Genomic DNA, 23688 nt, shown 5'->3' with positions numbered 1-23688 from the left:
CAGATGTGCCAGAGTAAATATATAATGAACTTTGTTGCTTTGTAGCAATATAAAAAAAATCATGTCTAATATTACAGTAGCATCCAACAAGCCCAAGCCAAGTTAAATTCCAGTTTTGGTGGGCAACGAACTAATAATGTCCTTGCCCCTGAGGTCAATTGTAACTATGCTGCACTAGACTATCTCAATGAGTGAAAAGCTCATCTTGATATTTATACTCTGGTCTAGCTCTAAAACATTGTATAAACAACAATCATCACATTGAGTTACCTAACACAGGTAATATCTCATTTTATATAGCAAGAAGCCCAAAGAACCAGATGAAGCTGTTTGACTGAGGAGACGAAAAGCCATCATCACTCATTTCTTTAAACACATGATGCTTGTCTTCCTTTGTTCATATTGACTCACCATGACTTGAGGAACAGAAATGTTACTGCATCATTTTCCTACTTTCTGTAGCTATATTGGGAGATACAGAAGATTGCTTACAAATCCAGGGACATGAAAATGCTTTTGAACATACAGACTTACACTTGCAGCATTTCCCCATCTACTCTTTTATGTAAGTTTTAGCATTTTGGTTCAAAGTGATAGCTGAAAAAAATCAGCACAGTTTGTGCTCTTTACTATTTAAAGTTTGTTGTGAGCATCTAGTAATCTGCCTTGGACTAAAGTTCCACTTTAGTGGAAACAAAGCAGAACTTTGAATAAGTCCAATTCATCTGGACAATTCTAAATACTGTGCAAGTCCAGCAACAAGTAGGAAAGTCTTTAATTCCTGGGAAAAAATTTTCTGTCCACAGTGCCTTACTAATTTGCATACACCACAACAAGCCTCTCAAGTTCCCACCATCCAAAGGCAGGAAAGGCCATGCAGGATGGGTACAGAGGCAGCAGGGAGGCAGGGATGCACTGTTACACACACCTGAACACTAGGTCTTGTGGTGGGGACACCAGTTGTCACACGGAAATGAATGACCACAGCTCCAGGCTGCAGCTGGGGACTGCAGCTGACAGGAAGGTCCCGTTCAGTGTGAGATCCTAGAAGATTACATGGCCTTTCAGCAATCTAATGCTCTCCCCTGCTCCAGCCTCTCCTCTACCCATTGGGCCAATGAGGAGACCCTGGGCAGGTCTTTGAGTCCAGCATGAGGGTGAGTCCCTGACAGCACAGCCTGAGAGCGAAGAAAGGGCCAAATGAATGAGATGCAACCAGGACTTGTGAGGTTTGGCTGGTGCTGCATAAACTCATCCATTTATCTAAGCATCAAAATCTTCATAAACCACACCCTGCAATTTCAGCAAAGGAACTCACCTAAAATGAGTTGATTTCATGGACTAAATTAGCCTACTGTCTAGAACAAAGAGAAGCAACTAGTGTGGTACCAGCCATTCCACATTTGCATCAATTATGCTGAGCCCAATTGAAACTCAGACTTTTGGCAACAAGGCACTGAGCCACCTTTTTCTCAGAAAATAACACAGTGGCTTACATTCAATGGAGATTTGTGATTACAAATTGCATTAATGTAAGTTTATGTCACCTCTGAATATCAACAATCTAAGTACCTAGGTAACCTGCAGTTACAAACGTGCTGCAGAAAAGAGCGATCACATTTTTTTTCAAGTGGCACTACAGAGGCACCAATTCAGAATGCAGACCTAGATTTGTAAATTTAGCTTTGAAAACTGGCCATTAAAATTTTACTGAGCTCGAAGAAGAAAGGAAGAACAATTATACTACAGTAATTAAACAACTTCTTTTTGATGTCAGGAATGGAAAACTGAATTGAAATGATATATTTGGTAAGAAGTAGTAGGAAAACACAGAGTTATACTTAGATAAGGCAGTTCATGTAATATGAGACATTTTGTTGCTTCCAGACTTAATAATGGACTTATCATTTCAGGCTTTAAGTAATTACAACTTTATTGCGAAAGATATCACTATGGATTTTTTCATTTGCCTGAAAACACGCATCTGCAGAGATTTTAATATAAATCCTAGATTAATTACTTTCATTTAAATTCCCTGCATATTTCAATATGGAGCATCTGAGTGAAGCATCATTTCTTAAAAGATGACAATACTGAATCACAATTTATGAGTGTTTAATGGGCCAGGTCCATGACTCTCACGTCTTAGTGCAAACAATCTTCTTTAATGTGTATATACAGTTATATTTATGAAAACAATTTAAAAATGCTTTAACACAGACATCTTTTTAGATACAACTTGTAAAAATCTATTCTCATACTTCATATGGCTTTTCAAGTCACATCTCCAGCAGAAGTAGTAGTTCAGGGAAGTCTTGAAAAATATTAGACCTTCCAACAGGATAACAATGGAGAAAATGAAAAGGTGACTCAAAAACTTGTATCAATTGCAGTCACAGATGCATCACAGAAGGTGATCTTTATCACAAATTCTAGCACAGCACCAATGTAAGATACCATTTCACAGTACATTCCATAGCCCTACAGATTATCATCAGAGCTCTTCATTCTTGCATTCCTTTAAAAGCCATTAATACAGTTACTTAAGTTGTCAAAAGTTACACATCAAAATAAACACATGGATGTGGATGGGTTTTCTACATACCTCCACAGAGGTCAGGCTTTCTGCCAGCTCAAACAGACATCATAACATGGATTTACACTATGAAGTGCTTCTTTGAAGTCACATTGGCTTCTTCAGAAGGACTAGCTTACCGAGTAAATAGCAGCAGAATTCAGGATTTGTTCTGGATACAAGCTCACTGAAGGCAGCCTACCTGCATCTCTGCATCTTTACAGAGCCAGAAGACCACGGGCTTCACTTTCAGAGTTTGTTTTGCTTCACCTTTTCAGGAACGAGTTGTCTCCTGACAGTATCTTTGCCTCTTGTCAAATCCATTTACCACTCCCCTGTTTCACCTCCTTCTCTTTTCCACAGCTACCAAAAGTGATCTTGCAGGCAGTGAGAGAAGATAAAAGAAAGGATGCAGAAAACAGAAGAGACAAGGAAATGAAAAGCGAAAATGGGAGGCTCCTGGGAAAGGAGGTGCAGACAAACTAGGGAGAATATTTTTTAAACTGGGACACTGACAGCCCAGTTAATTTTGTGTAAGGCTTTGTTATTTAAAATGATGAGCATTTTGTTACAATTCAGTTCACTTACTTAACGTTGCTTCCACTCTGCTCATTAACAGCTCTCTTCTGGATTACTAATCTACAAGACCAAACTATTGGTTTTGAACAGCTCATCTTCCAGCCTCAATGCTTGGTCTTCCTAGAATGCTTAAATACCTCCTGAGCAGGAAACACCTTCATGTTAATCATATTAACTGTCTGAGCTGAAGCCTGCCAAGGAGTTCTGAACACAGTAAACCAGGCACAGGCTCTTTGTGATGAGTAAAAACAATGTGCTCCTATAATGGAATCATTACATGTAAAGAAAAATCCTCAGAAAAAAACAAAATAAGGTCTTAATTTCGAGGAAGCTGGTTACAACAAACTATTTCTATCTCTGGCACTGATCTGTGGCCACACCTCTATACAAAAAATAAGTTTATCTTGTCTCTTAGAGTTAACAAACAGCCAGAGCAGAGGTGGCTAATCTCAATGCACATGCACTTCTGCATGAAAACAAGTTTGATTTGTCCACCACAAGCATTAACTTTCAGCCACACCTACTCTTCTGTTTGGGTCAAGTCTGTAATTAATGAAATCTCCCTCTCCATGTGACAAGCAAATTTTTATATTACCCCCTTATCTTTGATTAAAGATGCCGTGTATAAAACGATGAGATTACTATGGTAGTGTTTGAAGAAGCGTTTGATTTAAAACAAAAACTTAAGAGAGTGAACTCACTCTTAATAGCCTACAGCTATAGCATTGCATATTCTTATGTGTACCTGACCTGGTCTGTACTGAGCAGGAGTAGCCTCCATGGTCTTTGCTGAAGGAAGGAATTTTCATTGCAGTAAATGTCGTGCTTCAGCTCTTTGTCATCAAGAAATGAATTGTTCTGGTGACAAACCGCACTGTTCAAGTGTGCGTGAATACCATCTCAGGGAGCTTTATGGGCTTTCAGTGTACAAGCTGCTGAAAGCTTCAAGTCTTAAAATATCCATGTGACCATTTAAAAACAAACAAAACTGCAAAAGCTCCACATACAAAGTTTTCTGGTGTTCTTTTGGAGCCAAGGGTGTTTGTACCATCCCAGTGTCTCAGTAGGTTAAGTGGCTCAGTTTGGCTCTGGGTCTTACGCAAGATGTTTAATTGACAGTTGAGTACAAAGGGTAATTAAGCAAACATCTCAAATCACAAAAAATAATTCTACTATACCATTTCAATCACATTTTAATTTTAAAATAGTTCACACAGCAAACTTTATCCTAAAGCATCATGTGCTACAAATGCATTATGAGCCTTGGACTTTACACATGAAATGCAAGTCGTTCTGGAGCCAGTTCAAAGACTGACTTAAGTCATCTAGGATGTCCTATTTACAATAGCTGACTACAGAGTCATCTGCCAGCAACTCTGTAGTTACCTGCTAAAACCTTCTATTTTAATTTCTGCATTTGCCTACTTTCAACCCTCTAAGGGCTAGAACCAGTTTAACAAGGCATTTATCTCGTCATTTGTGACCCAGATGGGGCAACTCATTCACAAGGAACAAGAAATCAGAATGTCCCGCAGATAAAGCCTCAGGATCTGGGGGCAAAACATTTTTGATACTTGGTTTGAGACAGCAGAGTATTTTGTCTCGGTGATTTTTCAAAGTATAATGTAAACCCCTCCTTTCTTAAAAATATTCCTGCAGCTAAAGGAGCCACAGATTCCTTTCCAAACCCCTAAGTAATCTCCAAAAGAGACCATGAGTAAACAACAGAGGTAATCAACACTCTCTTACTAGAATCAGTTATGCAAGGGAAAAGAAAGAAAACCATAGTGTTTTCATTGTATTACATGCACAATTAAACAGGGGACAATTTCAAAATATTTGGACCCAGTCTCCAAACCCAGACCTTCAAGCACTCTAAAAGCCTCCTCTAGGCTGCTGTGTGCAGTAAATGCACATGTGAAGATGCAGTCAACCTGGCAACAGACCTTTAGGACTGCAAAGTTTCTTCCTGCAAAGATACAGACCCTGAAATCTCTGTCAAGAGATATTCATTAACCATAACGCAGAACTGTACTTTTTGCTGTCTTCAAATGCAATAATATTGACTTCAAAGAAGTCAAAGATCAGGAAGAAGTAACTAAGAACGACAAATAATTCCTAAATAGTTGAAATTTATTTTTGAGATGGATGATTTCATTAGTTTAAATGTTATGAAATAGTAAATTATAGGTATAAACAGAAAATGGTATGCTTTTGCAGAAGCATCATAAAGAAATAGCCTTATTGAAAGACCTCTGCTGATCTGTTTCCATCAGAAGGCAGCGCTGTAGCCTGGTCTGTAAGTCTGTTAATTACAAATCTTTAACGTAAGAAAAGTAACTGAAATACGCCATTTTCTATTAATGTTTCCATTAATTAACAGGGAAAAAAAACCCAGGAGCTACAGAAACAAGAGGACTCTGAAGTCTGGTTTCCCTAATGAGAGCTAGTTCAACATAATTTTAATAATTTCGGTCTCACTAATTAACACGTGGTAACATTTTTAGGAACTTCGGAACAGCAATGGCTGTACCTGGAAACAAGACCCTACATCCTTCTCAGGCAGTGGTTTATGAGGTAAGTTCAGTTGTACAAAATAACTTACACGAGTATCCCCAATACACGTCTTCCTTAAGGACGTGTCAGAAGAGTAGTGAAAATGGAGGCAATAAACACAAGTCAAGCTTTACAAATCTCAGCACAAAAATCTAGAATTAACAACCTGCATTTTACACACCCATCTCATTATGGGTATGAAACCAGCTCATTCATTAGAAGTTTATTTTCTTACCACGTAAGTCTGTATAATTTAATATTACCCCAAATCCATTTTTATCCTCCCAGTATTTATCAGAAGTCACAAAATAGGTTAAAATGAAACATCAATCTCCTAACAAAAGATCTCCAGCTCAGGTATAGCTGGTATAGCCAAACACCTCCCCATGTTAATTGGAATAAAACAAATTAATAAAGCTGTTGTGATGCAGAAGAAAAGATGGAAACCCTCTAGAAGATAAATACAAGAAGGGGCAAACCAAACTGATTATGTTATACTCTGCTTTCCTTTTGCTTGCTTCTATGTCCTTAGTAATTCTTCTTTAGTGCTCTACTAGGCAAATACTCAAAGAGTTGGCTCAAAAGTCAGTTTTGCTACAGAAACTTTGGCAGGCACTTAGCAAACTATTTCTGTTAAAAGACTCTTCTCATCCCTAGTAAAAAGGCACAGAGTTTTCATTAAAGAAAAGCCTCAGTTCCCCCTTGGTTTTGTAAGCCACATGCAGCAGCAAGTCTGCACTTCGCTCTGTACACAGGTACAAGACAACAGAGAAGTGCCCTGGAAAGCCTGGACAGACTGAACCATGGACCACAACACCAGAAGATGTGAGAGGGCGGAAGGCTTTTGTTTTATAGATAACTTTTTGAACTAGAACTATCTCTCCTCCTCAAACCTCACCTTCATTATTAAATAGTAATTTGGGCTAGATTAAAGGATAGTGGACCAGCATAAAAGGAAGGGTGCAAAAATAACCAAAATAAACACATTTGGGACAGATTATTGAGCAGATGTAAATAATGAGACTGTTCCAGCATATGAGACATAAAGAAACCAGAGTGGAAGAAGTAAAACACTTCTGAAAGTATGAGAGATGAAGGAGTGTGAGGACTTCTTCAACAATTAGCAGAAGAAGGAGACTCCTCAAGCCATTTTTAAAATAACGTATTTCTTCTTCTTGGAGGAAATGGAAAGATATTTCAGGAAAAATTAATTTGTATAAACATTAAAAAATTGTCTGCAGTGATTCAAGCTTTTGCAGTTTGTTGTTTTCTGCTGCACTTGTTCTATGTAGGTGTCACATAAAAATTCAAACTCAAATAGTAAGTAATACAATGTAATCAACAGGTAAACTGCATTAAAGCCAAAAGAAAAGGGTGTAAGAGGTAAAATCTAGTACTATTTGCACTGCAATTATGCTGAGAGTCTTTTGAGTCTCGCCGTGGTAAGCCCTGTACCAAAAACTGGGTATGTCCAGTAAGAGGGAAGGGAGGAGACACAATTACACTGAAACATCTGCAATTATCCTAACAGTTTCAGCCCAGCAGCTGCTTCATCAGATTTATCATCACCAAGACCCAGCATCTGCCAGGTAAGACTTGTGGCAGGAGGCACCAACACGATGTAACAGCTGGTGTGAACATCAAAGCCACTGAGAGGACGTGAGCAAGTTCCCGGGAGTCATCCAAGATGAACACAACATAGGTATCTCTATGGTCTTTCAAATCAGGATCATGGGGGATCAGTGACAGCCACACCAACTTGGTGGCATCTCTAGTAACCTCCTGGGTAGCAGATGTATCAGTGATAACACTTCGCTACTACCTAAGTGATGCAGGACATCAGGGAATGTCACACTGCGGTAAGGTGTGATCAGCCATTTGCTTGGACATGGATTTGTGTCCAGACTGATGCTTACATGGATTATGAAATACAAACAGGAAGTTCAACAACAAGTATTCAAAAAGGAAGTCTACAAGGAAGAAAGAAAACTTATACAACAAAAAGTTAAAGAGAGTGAAATAAGGTTAGATGTGCAAACCTGTGTTTCATTAAAGCATTAAAAAGACACTATTACACTATTTCGTTTATTTTATAAACAAAGTGGGGCAATTTTTTCTCTAATTATGTGATAAAGCATACTGAGCAAAAACAGCCTTTCCTGTCTTTCCTAAGCAATCTTATTAAGCTCTGAAGTCTAGGATTTGTTTTTCCTTGCTCTAAGCTTACTAACTACAAATGTTTTCATTTGTAAAAATTATCAAGGACTTTGCTAAAACTAAGTTGCAGCTCTGACCTCATGTGCACCCCAGGCAGTTCATTTCAAGAGCTTTCAAAATACAATGTCATTTCTTAATTCCTGTTAAAAAAAAAAAATCAGCCTTAAAATTCCTTTATTAATTTGGTGATTCCTACATTAAAGATTCTGTGTGGGTTTTAAACATGTATAAAACAATATTGTTCATCAGCTTTATATAAGAAAATATTCATCTTTTTGGCAACCTGGATTATTTCATAATGAGTTTTCTGATCTTCCAAGTCACAGCTGTTTGGCTTTTTTCTCTGTCTTCCAGAGTATGTATGTGCATAAAACTCACCACACTTTTAACTATCAAGGTTCTTCCACCAATTTTTCAGATCACAAAGTGATATAATAAATATTTCAGTGAAGAACAAATCAGTAACTATGGAAAAGCACCTAAGGGCATGCACTGGGTCTGGCTGGAATGGAGTTAATTTTCTTCATAGCATCTCATATGGTGCTGTGTTTTAGAGCAAAACAGAAAAACACATCAAAGTTTCAGCTGAATGGCGCTTGTACAGCACCAAAGCTTTATCAATTTCTCATACATTCTCCTCAGCAGGTGGGCTAGCAGGGAACAGCTGACCCAAACTGATCAAAGGGATGGATATTCCACAGCATGTAACATCATGCACAGCAATACAAACTCTGTTTTTGTCACGGGGGATGTCTTTCCAAAGCAGCTGCTGCTCAGGCACTGGCTGGGCACTGGTCTGCTGGTGGAATTATCGAGGGACTGTGCATCAGTTGGGATTGTTTTTCTTCTCCTTTGCTTATTAAGATATCCTTATCTTGACCCCTGAGTCTTTTCTTGCTTTTGCTCTTCCAATTCTTACCCCATCCCACTGACGGGGAGGTACGAGTGAAGTGGGTGGGTGCTTAATTGCTGGCCAAGGTCAACCCATCACAAAATCCTTCTCATGGGGCTGGGATTGGGATTCCTTCACAATAAAATGTCCTCAGGAGATTATATATGTTCCAGTGCCTATTTATGAAACTCATACCATTTTTTGGTTATCATGCAAAAATGTACACTGCTCTGGTTTTACTTTACTTTGCCATCATGTTGCACTATTTCTTTCACTTAAAGAAAACTGCTTTAATTCAATCCTGTGTGACTGTTCTAAACAGAAAAAAAGAAGATAGCAGAGTTAAATCAGTACTGGCCATAAATACACTCCAGTAGAAGCATACATACTTGATGAGCTTTTTGTAGCAGTACCTATGCATTTGATATTCTTCATATGTAGCTTAATACTCTTTGCATTGGTGTCATAAAAGACAAAACACACCCAAAATTTCAGTTTCCTCATGAGCCTGTGATCCCAGTCTGCCATATGTGTAGAGCAAGTGGTTGTTGCAGAAGGTGCCTATGCACTACATATCTTCAGGAAAGCTAAGTAACACATTAAAAAAATTCCATTCTTCTATTTGTGGTTGTCCACAGGCACATACATGAATAATAACAAAGGAATAATAAGTTAACTCAGAAGTGGGAAGTGAAAGGAAGACTTTAAGGAGTGTTTTTCTGAATATACCATCAAATTTGGATGCCCTTAGAAAATGTGTAGTATTTCATGAATGTGGAACTGTAAAACTGTCTGTGGGACCTCTTAAATAAGATAAATACAGTTTCTGACCATGCTGGAGGTGCTACTTCCCCAGCAGCCTGGGTCAGTTCAGTAAGTCCATCACCCAGAGGACACTTGTTTATAGGCACAGAGCCTGTTCCCAAGGCTGTCTGCTGGACTACCAGCAATACTGTCAGGCTGTTTGATGTGGTGGCATGTCCATGACATCTTAGACCTTAACTCTCTGAAATCTTCTGTAGAGTGCTCATCTACAGTCACTTCATCTTGACAGGATGAGCTGGAAACAGGATCTCCTGTGAACTCAATTACTGTATTCCAAACATTTTTTTGCCATGGGGACTGCTCCTGGGTGGATGCGGGGCTGAAGAGTCTCTAATTAGGCCACCCTGTCCACCACAAATGCCTTGCATCCCTAGACTGTCTCAGAAACCATCTTTTTTTTCCAGGACCTACTCATATTGCCAAAGACTGAGAATATTTACACCCACCACGTCCTCCTAAATTCCCGCGAATGATGAGGAGTCATAGGGAAAGGCAACACCCTTCCTTCGCACAGAGGTAACTTTGGTGCCAAAGGCAGCAGGGTCATGACAGGAACTGAATGGCATCAGCAGCACTGTTTCAAGTCCTGGAGCATTAGTCAGCGTTGCCTGTTGCTCACATACCCTGACAGAATCTGGCTTCTCTTCCAAATATAACCTGGCATCCTGGCTTGTGCCAGCAATGGTACTGGACACCACAGTGATAATAAGGATTACATAACAAGATACTACCAGGAAGATAGCACCCAAATTGTTTCCTTATTGTCCCTTGATAGTGATTTGACCTTGGCAGAGATGGAGAAGGCACTGCAGTGCCACAGCACCTGTTCCTCACCCAAGCACTTTGGAAGCAAGTCACCAACATCCAAAGCTGCATGAGCACCAATGGAAAATATTCATGTTCCCAGTTTTGGGAAGTGCTCACTACTCCTCCAGATGAACCCAGTCACTGCCTTGTTTGTTCATGTGTCCTTCTTTAGCTTTGTGAACTCGGCGACAAAGGACCTAAACCAATGAACCCCAGCTTATTAAAAGTATTGGAAACTGAAGGTAAAAGCTCTGCGAGAACAAGAAACTTGCACTCAGGCTGAGGAGTGTTTGAAACATAGGAAGAAATCTGGCCCTTTGTTCCTCTGATAGGAAGCACAAGCGGCAGTAGCAAATCCATGGATCCTTGTGGATATTGCTAGATCAGAAAGTCCTTACGTTTGAGCCCAGTAACCACACACCCATGCATCTGTGAACACAAACGATGACCACTGCTCAAAAGCAAAACAGACGATTTAACATACATGTGCAAAGAAAAAGGTTCTGCCAAACCCTTGTTCTGAGGAGCTGTTATGATAATTTCTCTATTTTTGACCAACTTCTAACATCTCCTGTAAAAACCTGACCCTAAAGTTCAGAAAATGGCATACTCAAAAGTCTCTCCACAGTTTTGGTATTCACAGGCTAAAATCACAAGGAAAAGAGACAAGCGAGGGCAACCCAGGGAAGACATAAGAAATGCTAAATCAAGTAAGTCCATCCAAATTTCAGTATCCAGTTAGACAGTATTTATTTTCATGACCTTAACTCCTAACAGCCTTTATTTCACAGCTGTTTCCCCTGACACTCTTAATGTGATTGGAGAGGTAAAGGCAACTGCATCTGCATGTGTTCTTCCCACAACTGAGTAAGAGGCTTCTTGGAAGAGGATTCACAGCTCTTTTCAAAAGTAAAACACTAGATGGAATATTACACACACAGAGAAAAAAAAACCAAAACAAAACAAACCCACCAAGTAACAAAAACTACGCTTGAAGAAGGACCCTGATTTCTTTTGAAAGTAAAAAAAAGGAGGCACACACATCATGGCATGCTGCTTCCAACACCTGACTGCTCACACTTGCTTCATTAGATGACATAAACAATTAATTTGTCATCAGCAGTAAAATTTATTTATAATCATCTGCACATATAATAGACATCCTGCTAGTAAGAAAACACAGTAGTAAACCAAAAGGCACGTTAGATGAAAGCAATTATTACGTCTTGTATATATTTTTAAAATTTATATCAAATCTACTCTACACACCTATGCTGCAATACAGCCTGTATATCACTGAGTCCTCTGGAAATAAATAAAAATGTATTTCAGAAATATGAGAGAAACAGATCAGATGGTGGATAGTCTGGGGATTATTATGTCGAGAAAAAGAACAGAGGGAATTGCATGTTGGTAAAAAATAAGTAATACTACTAATGAGAGAGAAATCCTTCCGTCTTGGTGGCAGAGCGTCGACCAGGAAACTAATGGTAAACTGTTATCAACTGCTACTTCATGTGAAACAAAGTCAGAATGGATACATCTCACTGTGGGAAGAAATGAATACATAATAGCACATTGCTGTGGCAGCTCTCCCACGGTAATGACAGGAAAGTTCAATTTAACTGGAAAAGCCTATCCAGTCCATTATTTGGTGAGAAAGAATTCCATGGGACACAGTAAAGAACAGTGGGAACAGAAAATTTCTGGACTTGGGCAAACCTTAACCAATTATCAAAATGTGGAGTCCTTAGAGCATAAAGGAGTTGCTTTAAGATGGATGCAGGAGAAGCCCTGCTGCAGAAAACAGGCAGGGAGGGGGAGAGAGCTGTTTAGAAGAACTACACAAGGAAATATGCCAAAGGTTGTCAAGTAACTCAGATCTAGCTTAGAAGAGATTAGACATGTCCAAACAGGTATACAGACCGTTCTTTTTCTTTTAAAACCAAACAAAACCAATCAAAATTAAACTGTAGAGTTAATTAACTGCAAGTTAATCACAATGGCAGTGATATTAAGGAATCACCCTGATCATACTTAGCAAAATCACAAAAAAAAAAATTTAAACAATTCCAAGGAAAACAACTGACAAATAAATCTTTCAAGAGAAATCACATAAAGTAAACAGGCATCCAACAGTGAGAAGTGATACAAATACATTTCTAACAGTAATTAAACATCTCTCATGGCCTAACTGTGTTTTGTACTTCTAGAAGAAACTTGACAGAATATTAAAACATAAACAGTCATCACAAAAATCTTGATTACATCAGGCAACACTATAACATCATCAAAAATACTGTTGTGCTCAATATTTGAACTTGCTAGAGGACATGTAGACATAGAAATTAAGAATTCAAAGTTGCCGAGGTTTTGTTGGACACTTCCTCTTCAGTTTCTCCCCAGCAGCCAAAGCAAGCACCCCTGTAACATGCAATCCTCCTCCCTCGAATACCTCCGGGTGAGCCCTGAACTATTATTACTGCCTCCAATGCTGCCCCACTGGTTTGGCAGCTAGTGGGACATTCTTCCAGCACCAGCAGCCCGCCAGCAGCTCCTGCCAGGCTCACACACGGCTTCTGAGCACTGTACTCTGCAGTGCGGAGAAAAGAGATATAAGCCCATTATACCTAAGTTCATTTAGGATGCAGAGGATTCATAAAAATACTCAGGACTAAATTACTACACTTTTTCACAATGTTTGTACTTGAGGTCACCTTTCAATCATGTGTTTGTATTAAAGTCTCACCCCCACATTGTGGTTAGTACTTACAGGGGGAAAAGGGGGACTTTTCACATAAAAAACCAGACCAGTTTATCATCTGACTAGATTAACTTCTGACAAAAACTTACATTATGAAATACATGCTGATTTTCTAATTTTTCATTTCTCTGTAAGATATTCTTAGCACCCTGGCACACATGTAGAGGTTGTTTTGGATAAGACTCCTGTTTGTTATGAACCTAAGTTTATAAAAATTAAAGCATCCTCATAGACTATGCTTCAATCCAAACATATTATGTTTGCACTAACAAATCGTTCTTGAAAGTCAAGATGAGAAGTTAGGTATCTTAACAGAAAAAGCTGCATTTAGGCCTCAGAATTTTTAAAGTTAATTTTAGGTCTTTTGCTTGTTTTATTAACTATACGGAACCACTAGACAGTCATGTTGTGCCTCTACTCATTTTTGTCCTTTTTTAGTGAATTACAGTGAAAACATGAAGTGTCTCCCACAGAATCTAACTTACCCATAAATTTATCTCATCTGGAACACTGAAAATCCTGTGTTAAAATGACTAACTCTACCTTAACTCAAAGGCTATATAGTGAAGTTTTCTACTCATCCCAAGAGAGGAAGATATCATCTAGATCTTATTGAAGAACTGGTTAGTTCAATTACCAGTCGCTCCAAGCCACAGATACGGGGCCTAAGATAGTGCCAACGAGACAGACTCTTATGAGTAATAGCACAGCTCTGGCTGCCTTTGGATTTCCACTCTTCCAACAGAGAGGACAGAAATCACCACAATTCAGGTTTGTTAGAACTTTAAATATCAGCTTTTTCCTGAAAACATCAGGAGGTTTCAACCCAAATACAGAAGAGCCCTGGCTACACTCTACTACTGACAGGTAACGTGACAGGAATGGGCACTGAGCTGTTCATCAGGAACCACAGAGTCCATTTCACGTGAATACACTTATTACCTGCAGGACTGTCACTTACATTGTATTTAAAATACTCCCCTGTGGAATGTTCATAGGCCTCTCAGCCTCTTTTTTAATCCGTCATCTCATACACACCCTTTAAATTACACAAGGACTAAAAAGCCTGATAAGTTCCGCTCTGAAATTGCAAATGATATGCACTCATTCAGAGCTTTTGAAAGATGCCAACTCTTTTTGGTCTTTTGTGCTGTTATTTACTATTTGCATAGTCAAAACCAGACTCCATTATTCTAGACATTTGATAAACACACAACCCAAGCCACCACAGCCTGGGAGAGATTACTCTGTAAACTAACAACACAGACAAAAGGTGTGAGAAAAAGATCTCTTACTGCCTAAACTGAAAACAGACAAGGGTACCTCCCACTGAATAAGTTAAGGAATCCAGCCACAAATCAGAAGAATCCCACAAAGTTAACTCAGAATATCTCTACAAGGTGGAGTGAAGCAGACACCTGTGTTCAATGTGCCCAAGTCCGAATCAGCCAGGCAAAAAGCAGCTTTAGTTCAAAAGCCATGTCACTGTGTTAGCTGGGTGCTGTGTCTGCACATTTGCCCTTCCAGGCTGACTACAAGAGATTTTTCTCAGTGCTATAGAAACAAATCCATCAGCCCAATCAATCAATCTGCCTCTCTACAGAATGTGATAGCACTAAGCTATTTTTGTTTATGGTAGCTAGACAAACCCAGCTATGCTGCTTCCAAAGAGAAGGTACCTTGTTCCTAGACAACTTCTAACCCAGGGAGGCGAGACCCTACCTGGAGTGCTGCATCCAGCTCTGGTTCCCCAGCACAGGAAGGACAGTGACCTGCTGGAGCAAGTCCAGAGGAGGAACACCAAGTTGATTAGAGGGATGGAACACCTCTCATCTGAGGAAAGGCTGAGGTAATTGGGATTGTTTAGCCTGGAAAAGAGGCAGCTTCAGGGTGACCTAATTGCAGCCTTCCAGACTCAACAATTTCTTCCTCTTCACCAAGCCCACAAATCTTCAAAGAGAAAGAACATAACATTTCATTTCCAACAGAGAGAACATAGGATAGATATCTTACCATTTCCATCCCTATTTTCTCCCCTACTCCTTCAGCTTTTGCACATAGCTAAGGGAGGTCACAAATTTGCTTCAAGAGGGGACAACAGGGAAGGTCCAGCATAGGTGTCCTCCCTCTACCATGGAGAATGAATTATTTGTACTTTATCTGTAAAACAGTATAACCAGGGGTGAATCATCAAAATGCTCTCCTAGAAGATGGAGATGGCACTACAATGTTACAGAATCTTATTAATAAACATATGGTTTCATTTTATGCCAAATGTGTTTATACTGTACCAAAATCCAAAATATTTATTTTGCCACAAGAATTACTGGTTATTCACTAAATAATTCGTAAGTGTCACAGGATTCCCAGCCAAGGGTAGGAAAATGTGTCAGGACTGCTAATCACACAGCACGTCCCTGGCTGTTGTGGAATGTCCACTGTGAAATCCCACCGGTGGTTTCCAAGGAATTAAAATTATGGAAACAAAACCAAACAGATCAGTAAAACTTTCTGAAAGTCAAAGAATAAGAAACTATAGGCACTCCCCAAGAAATCCACAGGTTCACAGTGCCGAGTCTTTGCAAGTCCTTAGTCTTCATATTATTCTACTATCAATCATTATCAGCAGCACGCCCTTGTGACAATGTGGGCTACCTGTACATCTCCTGTACATGAAAGGTGTACAAAATGATGTGAGTACAGAGAACGGCCACCAAGATGCTTAGATGCTGGGGTGTGAGGTACAAGAAACACCTGGCTGTAGAAACTGGCTGCTTAGCAGGGACCAATCTCTACTTGGAGGTGCACAGGGAAGGACTAAGATGCAAGGGGTGCAAGTTGCAAGGTGCAAGCATGAGAAATTCTGCTAGCCTCCTGCCAGGAAAAAGCATACAAGCTCCTCACTTCCTAAAAAGCAGCTTCTCCTCACAAGTCCACTGATTTTAGAGGCTCTCTCCCACTTTCCTAGAAAAAGTCATCTTTTAATTAGAAGTCATCTACATGACTCTCCATGAGCCCTGAGAGACTGCATTGTGGCACCTACTCCTGGCCATAAAGAAGGGACAAATAGAAAATTATGGTTTCCACTAGGCCATGCAACTTAAGTGTTTTCTGCTCGACTGCTCATAGTCTGTGGACTTGGCCGCTTATGCTTCTGGATTTGAATGGCATCGGACAGTATTCCTGACCTACAGCCTTGCCTCAACAGCAGCACCACAGCTGTGGCACCAGCAACAGTTCAAAATATGCTGGAGGCAATAAAGAAGTAGGTTACAAAGAAGAAAGACCAACTATAAAAAAGCTGATTAAAGGATGCACAGGGGCCCCTCTTTGCCTGTTTTTCTTAGAGTACTTACGGAGTGATTAAACTGCACAAGGAGCACTGCAATAAGGTATCCTTACTGAGATTTTTATATTTTCTTTTGTCAAAATGTTGGAAAACGTGAAATATGTAAAAACTTTCTTAAGAAAGGAGTTTTTTGATATTTGATCTTTGTATACTTTCAAGCCTAATCAACAAGAGGGGAGATTAAATCTGTGAAACAGAGAGCAGACAACAAGCTCTAAGTGATGTCCAGGTGTTACAAAGACAAATTACTTGTTGGTAGAAATGCCTTGTTAAGCTTTAGGGCCTGACAGGTTTCAGCCGTCTCACACCTAGAGGGAGGTTAACAAAGTTGGGAAGAAGGATGTACCACTGACAGCAGACACAAAGAATGCAGAATTTATGGGCCACAAGGACATTTGACAGAATCCCCAAGATGAGGAACAAACTAATAAACCCTACCCAGCAACTGTGCTGAATCAGCTCTGACCAGGTAAAAGGTAATTCTGCAGGGGGAGATCCCAACCACCGACTCATCGACCCAAAAACCCATCGGCCCAAAAGAAGAGAAACACCATGGGACTGATTAGCATGAGAAGCGAAAGAATCATTAACCAAGAGAAGATAGAACACTAATTAATATGAGAACTGTGTAACTTGTAGCCAATGAATCAATGCTAAAATGTATAGTGAAAAGTTTTGGTAGTGCTGGCTTTGTGGGTTTGACACCCAGCACCCCTTTCTGCACAGAACTGTAAATAAATCAAATACCTTGACTATATGTGTGGATTGGCCCCTTGCACACAGAGTAAAAGAACCTATTTTGGGACAACAAAAATGGAATTTTTGCTTCTGGTGTTGGGGTCTACCTGAAACTCAGGATTTGGGGAATTCATCAAACATGTCTGTTTTACAGATTTTCATAGCTCAGGATACTTTAAAATTTTAGTTTGGTTGACTTCATAACTGTGAATTCTAAATGAATATAGGATTCAGGTACCAAAAAGAAATTTTATCCAACTAATATTTTTTAAATTTTTATTTCAGAATTTCCAAGTACAGTTCCAGAATAATACAGAAGATGATATCTTATTGTCTTTAAATAAATACTATGGAGGTTTTTTTCAGAGAGCACTAAAGGAGGCCAATCTCTTCTATTGATCAGTCTTTGCCTGATCTTTCCCTTCTTGTCTCAAGGGAGCACCTAATGATTAAATATTTGATGATAGATTGTGTGAGCTCACAGTATGTGGCTGCATGAACAAACACGTGTGAAGATAAGCTGTACAGCAGAAGGTTTGCTGGTGTGATGAATATAAGAATCGTATATACAAAAATACACTGCTATCAGATGCATTACATGCATGCAAACCATTGATGACTTCTGTCTGTTTTGAAAGCTGAAGAAGGCTTTTTTTTTCCTTGCACAGGAACCTCTGATGACAGAACAGGTCCTCATGTTTTTATTCTGTTTTAAAATGCAAGCTGCTAAAGGAAGAACTGCTTAGTATCAACAGTTCCCCATCTTTCCTATCACAGGATTATATTTCCAGCAGAATGTAACTTTCCTAAGCATTACTATTTTGGCTAAAATGCAAATCAGACCATAGGTGTAGTAGCATCCTCTCCCCTTTCTCCTGCTTCCCCTGTTCTCTTACTCTAGCCGTCTGGGGAAGGTTTGTTTCCCATGCCTTTCCCAGCCTTCCCAAGAAAATGCAGAAGTAGGGATCAATCCCAGTTCCCTAAAGAAACTTGGAAAGTCTTAACCACAATCAAATGAATAACAGCGTATATGGAATAACAGGAATTATGCAAAAATGAGTCTCTAAAACCAGACTGCTTGTGAACAAAGAAGGTGCCTTAAAGCTGCACATGAAAAACCAGAACACAGTTTTTGAAACTCATGACTGTTTGACTTTGCACTGAAGCATCTCCTACATGGACTATCAGCCTATGGACTCCCTCATATTGGATAACATCGATGGAACTCAGATGCCCAGATTTAGATGTTGGAGGTGTCACCTTCAGGCAGCTTTTAAAGTCAACGAGAAGAAGCTTGCACTTCTAAGATGCAATTCATTTAGCCTGGTTTAGACACTCACCTTAAGGTGAGATGTATTGCACCCAGACATGACTATTTGCCCTTCTTAATTATAAAGTGAAGAACTATTTCAGATGCAGATATCTGAAATTAGAGGATATGCATGTCATCTTGTATATGAAGTAAATTAAACGAATTATATTGACCCTTTCTATAGCATGCTAATTTCTATCTACAGATGTTGTCCTGCCTTTTCCCTGAGATCACCACAGGTGCAATAAAGTACCGCTCTTGCTGTTCCGTGCAAGCAGGAGCCCACTAGCATGTGCAGCATAACCTGCATGATGTAAATCTTGAGAGGGTGGAGAGGGAAGGAAAGATGGGACAGAGTTGTAGGAGCAAGGACCAAGACAAGGAGAAGAGACAAGGGATAGATATGTTGAGAAAGAGCAGAGATTGAAAACTGCTGTTTCCTCATTCAGACAAGCGGTACTCACTGAATTAGTATGCACTCAGTATTTAATACCGTTTTTAGCACTCCATGCATCACTAAGTGCCAGCTGTATGTACCTGCACTCAATAAGAACTTTTTGTTTGTGCATCTTCCTGGGTGTTTTCTACAGTGATGTTTTGTAACAGTAATTTCCCAAAACAGCGTTCTATTTTTATTTGTCACTATTTCCAAGTGTGGATCTGACACTGGCACCTAGTTTGAGGAGGATAGAATCTGCTTTTCACAACAGTCCTTGTTTTAACAGACATTTAAATATTCTGTACAGAACTCCTGTCACCTGAACGGAACTCAGCACTACCATGGATCAGATTCACCCAGATACAGTAAGGTACACCATCTCCTCAAATAAACATCCAACAAAGATAGAAGCACCCAAAAAACCAAGGAAAAAATCCTTGACTGTGAATGGCATGAGTCCATTAATTCACTTCTTTGTTTTTTAAAGATATTCTTTTCTAATTTAAGGGGAAAAGCACAAGCAAAGAAAGTCAGCAATTCTTGTGCACCACAGCAGTCAGGAATGAGGTGCCACTCTTCTCTACCAGGATCTACCTTTCATACCCTGACATCCAAGCTGGTTGACCAGGAAGACACCAGCAGTCTTACTGCTTCACATTTTTCAGACTCTCATTTGATTTTGAAAAGGACAAAATGAAAAAGAGAGTGTTCTTCACTGTGGTGTTTACACAGCCACCAAACCTGCAGCTGATGTTAAACTCATGCAGGAGAGACAGACTACTACTTTCATGGCACAGATGTCATTACACTTTCACAGGACAGTATTTTTTACTTCTTAAAAATGCAAATGAATTTTTTAGCACATCATTCCTCTAAGTATCTTTGTAGAAACATATATTTTTTCTAAGGACCAATTTCCTCATTAGGTCACAATGTAGAAAAGAAATTCAGAAAAAAAAATCTGCTTTTAATTCTTTGATCATGACAGCTTAAGATATCTTCTCTCCCCTATAAAAAAATTAAAATACTACATCTTTATTCCTAATGAGTTATGCTTACATTACAGATTACCAAGAATTATACATCAAACTGAATTACCCTTTTCCATTTCCACTTCCCATTAACTAAGTGCAACTAGGAACACTTGCAGAAATCCATATTCAGTGTTACAAAAGAACATGGGTGAATGTTTCCTTTTTCTTTTTATCAACCAGACGATGCACAAATGTGAAGTTAAACATATAAAGTACATTGAACTGAGGGCTCATATTTTACTTTGCAAAACAGCCACCTGTGTAACAGTTTTCTACATTTTATTCTTGTCAGTCAATTGGGCTACTAATGGTCTGTGTTATTACACACTCTGTTTTTCACAGGATGAAGCATTTGTTCTTCATCTTTTTCCAAAAGATGATGTTACACATGGGCTGTGAACCATAGCTCCTTCACCTAACACAGAAGTCACAGAAGAGTAACTTAGAGAACATGGAAGTAGGGAAGAGATAGCAGATCTTGGTCTCACTGACACTTCTTCCACTCAAAACATAACGTTTCTTCACATTCACCATATCTCATGGATGTGCATGTTCCACCCCAAGATAAGGTATAATCCCCAAGATAAGTCTAACTTTTCTTGGATGCAGCCTAATGCTGTTTCCCTTTCCTTATTTTTATGCTATTACTGAATCCTTAATAGTTTTTGTTTCCATGCCAAATCACTGTAGAATAATAGTCACACAGGTTTATCTGCCTTCACATACTTAATACATTGTTGAAGGCGAGCTGAGTTAATTTAATCGGGGGAGAGCAATAATAAAAACAAGGGGTGTTGCTGGTGGTAGCATTTCTGACACACTGAATAGCAAATATCCGTGTTTCTCGAAACTGAGGAAGTAATAAGCAGCAAAAATATCCTCCTTTTTCATGGTGATTACACTGACACATCTGGGGCAAGAACCTAGCTACTGTCATTTATATGGTAGCCAACTCATAACTGGACCAAGTAACTTGTCTTGTCTTGACCATCAAATACAAAAAGCTCCAGATTCATAGGGTAGTATACATTGTGAGAAGCACTGCTAAACAAACACACCCCAAAGATATACAGTTTTCTTTGTCCTCCTGCAGTCAACTGCCTGCTCCAAAGTTCAGTTCCAAGTCATCCTCTTCATTTTTAAAGTTGCCATTGGGTGGAGATCATTCAGTGTCCAAACCATGACAGCTGTGTAAAGACATGACTTCCAAGGGACAAGTAAAAATTGGTTTCATAATATGATGCAGTTATCTATGGCATGGTGACAACTGTAATTCTTTTCCTATTTTTTCACTGCACCTTCTTCTGTTTAGAGGCTCAGACTTGTAGGTATTATCTGAGGGAAAGAGATTCTACAAGCTTTTGCTGGAAAAAGTAACCAGAGGAGTTCATCTGGCTGCCCTGACTTAAGCCCATGAATACAGGCAGTACAACACAAATTTCGTAGAGACAGGAGAATGCACACTTGTAGTTTCAAGTTTAAGGCAGCTTGATACTTGTTTGGTTTTTCTCACAAGATATTTTTTATACCATACTGGGTACTGCTCTTCCAGATAAATAATTAGCAGCAAGGAAAAGTATTGGCTACCTGAAAAGATAACATAATAACATAACAACACAACAATAAGACTAGCAAAAGAGCTGATGATGAGATAATTTTTTAACTGGCGTATCATATAAATAGGTGTCTTCAAACTGACAGCTGTCGTGCTTGCCATGTGCCAAACCATAGCTAAAGCCACGGCCACTAATTAAGCATCTTGTATCTTCAAAACCATCCTTCCTAACAGGATGCCTTATCTGGCCTATAAAGTATTCTTGAGATCAAACGTTACAACCTACCATTGATGTAATAAAAATAAAATACTTCAAACCATGTCTTTTGAGAAATGCTACTATAATCTTCAACATATTTTTAAAAATGCATTTAGTGTTTTTGGCTGTATATTAAAGGCTTAGTTCATTCCATCTTTTTTGAAAGACAAGGATGGTAGAAAGTTACATAAATGAGAAGCTTGTGCTCTCTGAACACAGCCAACTGCAGTTAAAGACGGTGACATATATGTGTATTTTCATGTGCTGAAGCACAAACCCAACCTGTCATTAATAGCAGAAGGATTGGTTCCCTGACCAAAACCCAAACCCCCCAGTGTTTTGTAACAGGAGTTACAAACCTATCCTTTCAGAAGACTTGCAATACTAGACTTCTCTTGTAATTTAGGCACAGAACTTGGAAACAAATTTATGCAGTAAAAAAATCCTGCTATCTGGAAGAAAAACGAACCCACACCTAAAGACTTACACCACTTCTCTTATGCCACCATTCATTTGCCCACATCTAGATATTCTGCTCAGTTTTGGGCCACTCAATACAAAACACACTGATAAAAAGGAATGAGCACTGACAAAAGAGGTTGAGCACAGGGCCCCAAGACACTGAGGGGCTGGAGATCTTGCCCTTAGGAGTGGCTGGGGGAGTGGGCCTGGTTCAGCCCAGGGAAGAGATGACCACAGGAAGGACCCATCGCCTGTCTGCCAGTATGCATGAGAGGGTCACCAAGAGCCATGAGACTCTTCAGTAGTGCATGGCAGGCACAGCACAAGCTGTGAGTTGAAATATGCTCCAGCCTTCTACCACAAGAAAATATTTCACATGAGGCAGTAACACAGCTTGCCCAAATTTGTTGTGCACTCTCTCTTCTTGGAAGATTTCAAAACTCTAGTGGACACAGTCCTGAGCAACCGGGATCTGAACTCAGTGCCAGCCTTGTTTGGGACTCGCTTCCACCCTGCTGTTTTATCTGGCCTTCGGAAGGCAAAAGAGGGATCTGCTCCTGCTTGAGGTCACCTGCAGAACTGCCCTGAGCTTGGCCACTCAATAGCATTATGAAATACATAATTTCCTGGTTTAAAAGTTCTGAAAAGCAGATTTCATTTTCTCTTTCCTACAAATACCTAAACATAAGCATTATTTTTTCCTTTTATAAAAGAGGTTGGCATTTAAAGTCTTCAATAATACATTTCAATACCAAATACAAACATAATTAGACAATACTTTAGTCAAGTTCTAACTTCTACCTGATGCCTATTTTTCCAGCGAGTACTAGTATTTTCATACAAAACCACCTTCTGAAACTTACAGATTTCTCGATTTGAACCAAATACCTGAGAAATCAATAGCTTACAGCTTTTTTTTTTTTAATGTAGGCAGCACTGACATCTTCTCACTGCCCGGCTTGTGATGTTCAGATCTGAGCAGTATTAACTAAACCCTTTCCTGACGTAGCCTCAAGTTCACCATATGCTACTGTGAATTACCTTCACGTCAGAGACTTTACTGCTCGGCAACCCCACAGTCTCACTGAGGCTCTGCATGCTGCGGCCACAGGCTGTAAACAGCCCCCGGGGAATGCCTGTGTCCCCAAGAAGCCAGCATGCACTAGATAGTCATTACTCACGGGGGACTTGGAACCACACTGGGGAGCAACAGCTACGGGGAGCAATGTAGCAGAGTGCTGTCAAATCCTTCTCTTTCATCTTCCTCCTCTACTAGGTCCAGAAAAAGCGAGCACAGGACAAGCCCGCTGCTGCAGAAGAGTAAA

At 39.5% G+C, this 23688-nt stretch overlaps 1 protein-coding gene across 1 annotated transcript in view; it reads right to left on the bottom strand.

The window, feature by feature from the left end:
• CRYBG1 (crystallin beta-gamma domain containing 1) overlaps window positions 1-23688 on the bottom strand; it is a 98649-nt gene that overhangs the window by 74604 nt on the left and 357 nt on the right. The window lies entirely within an intron of this gene.

The sequence above is a fragment of the Corvus kubaryi genome, unplaced genomic scaffold (assembly GCF_017639235.1).
Source record: "Corvus kubaryi isolate FWS band 111438036 unplaced genomic scaffold, C.kubaryi_AGA036_p1.0 split3-73, whole genome shotgun sequence".
Lineage (NCBI taxonomy): Eukaryota > Metazoa > Chordata > Aves > Passeriformes > Corvidae > Corvus > Corvus kubaryi.
The sequence above is the reverse complement of the archived record's forward strand: the minus strand, read 5'-3'. Positions and strand labels throughout refer to the sequence as shown.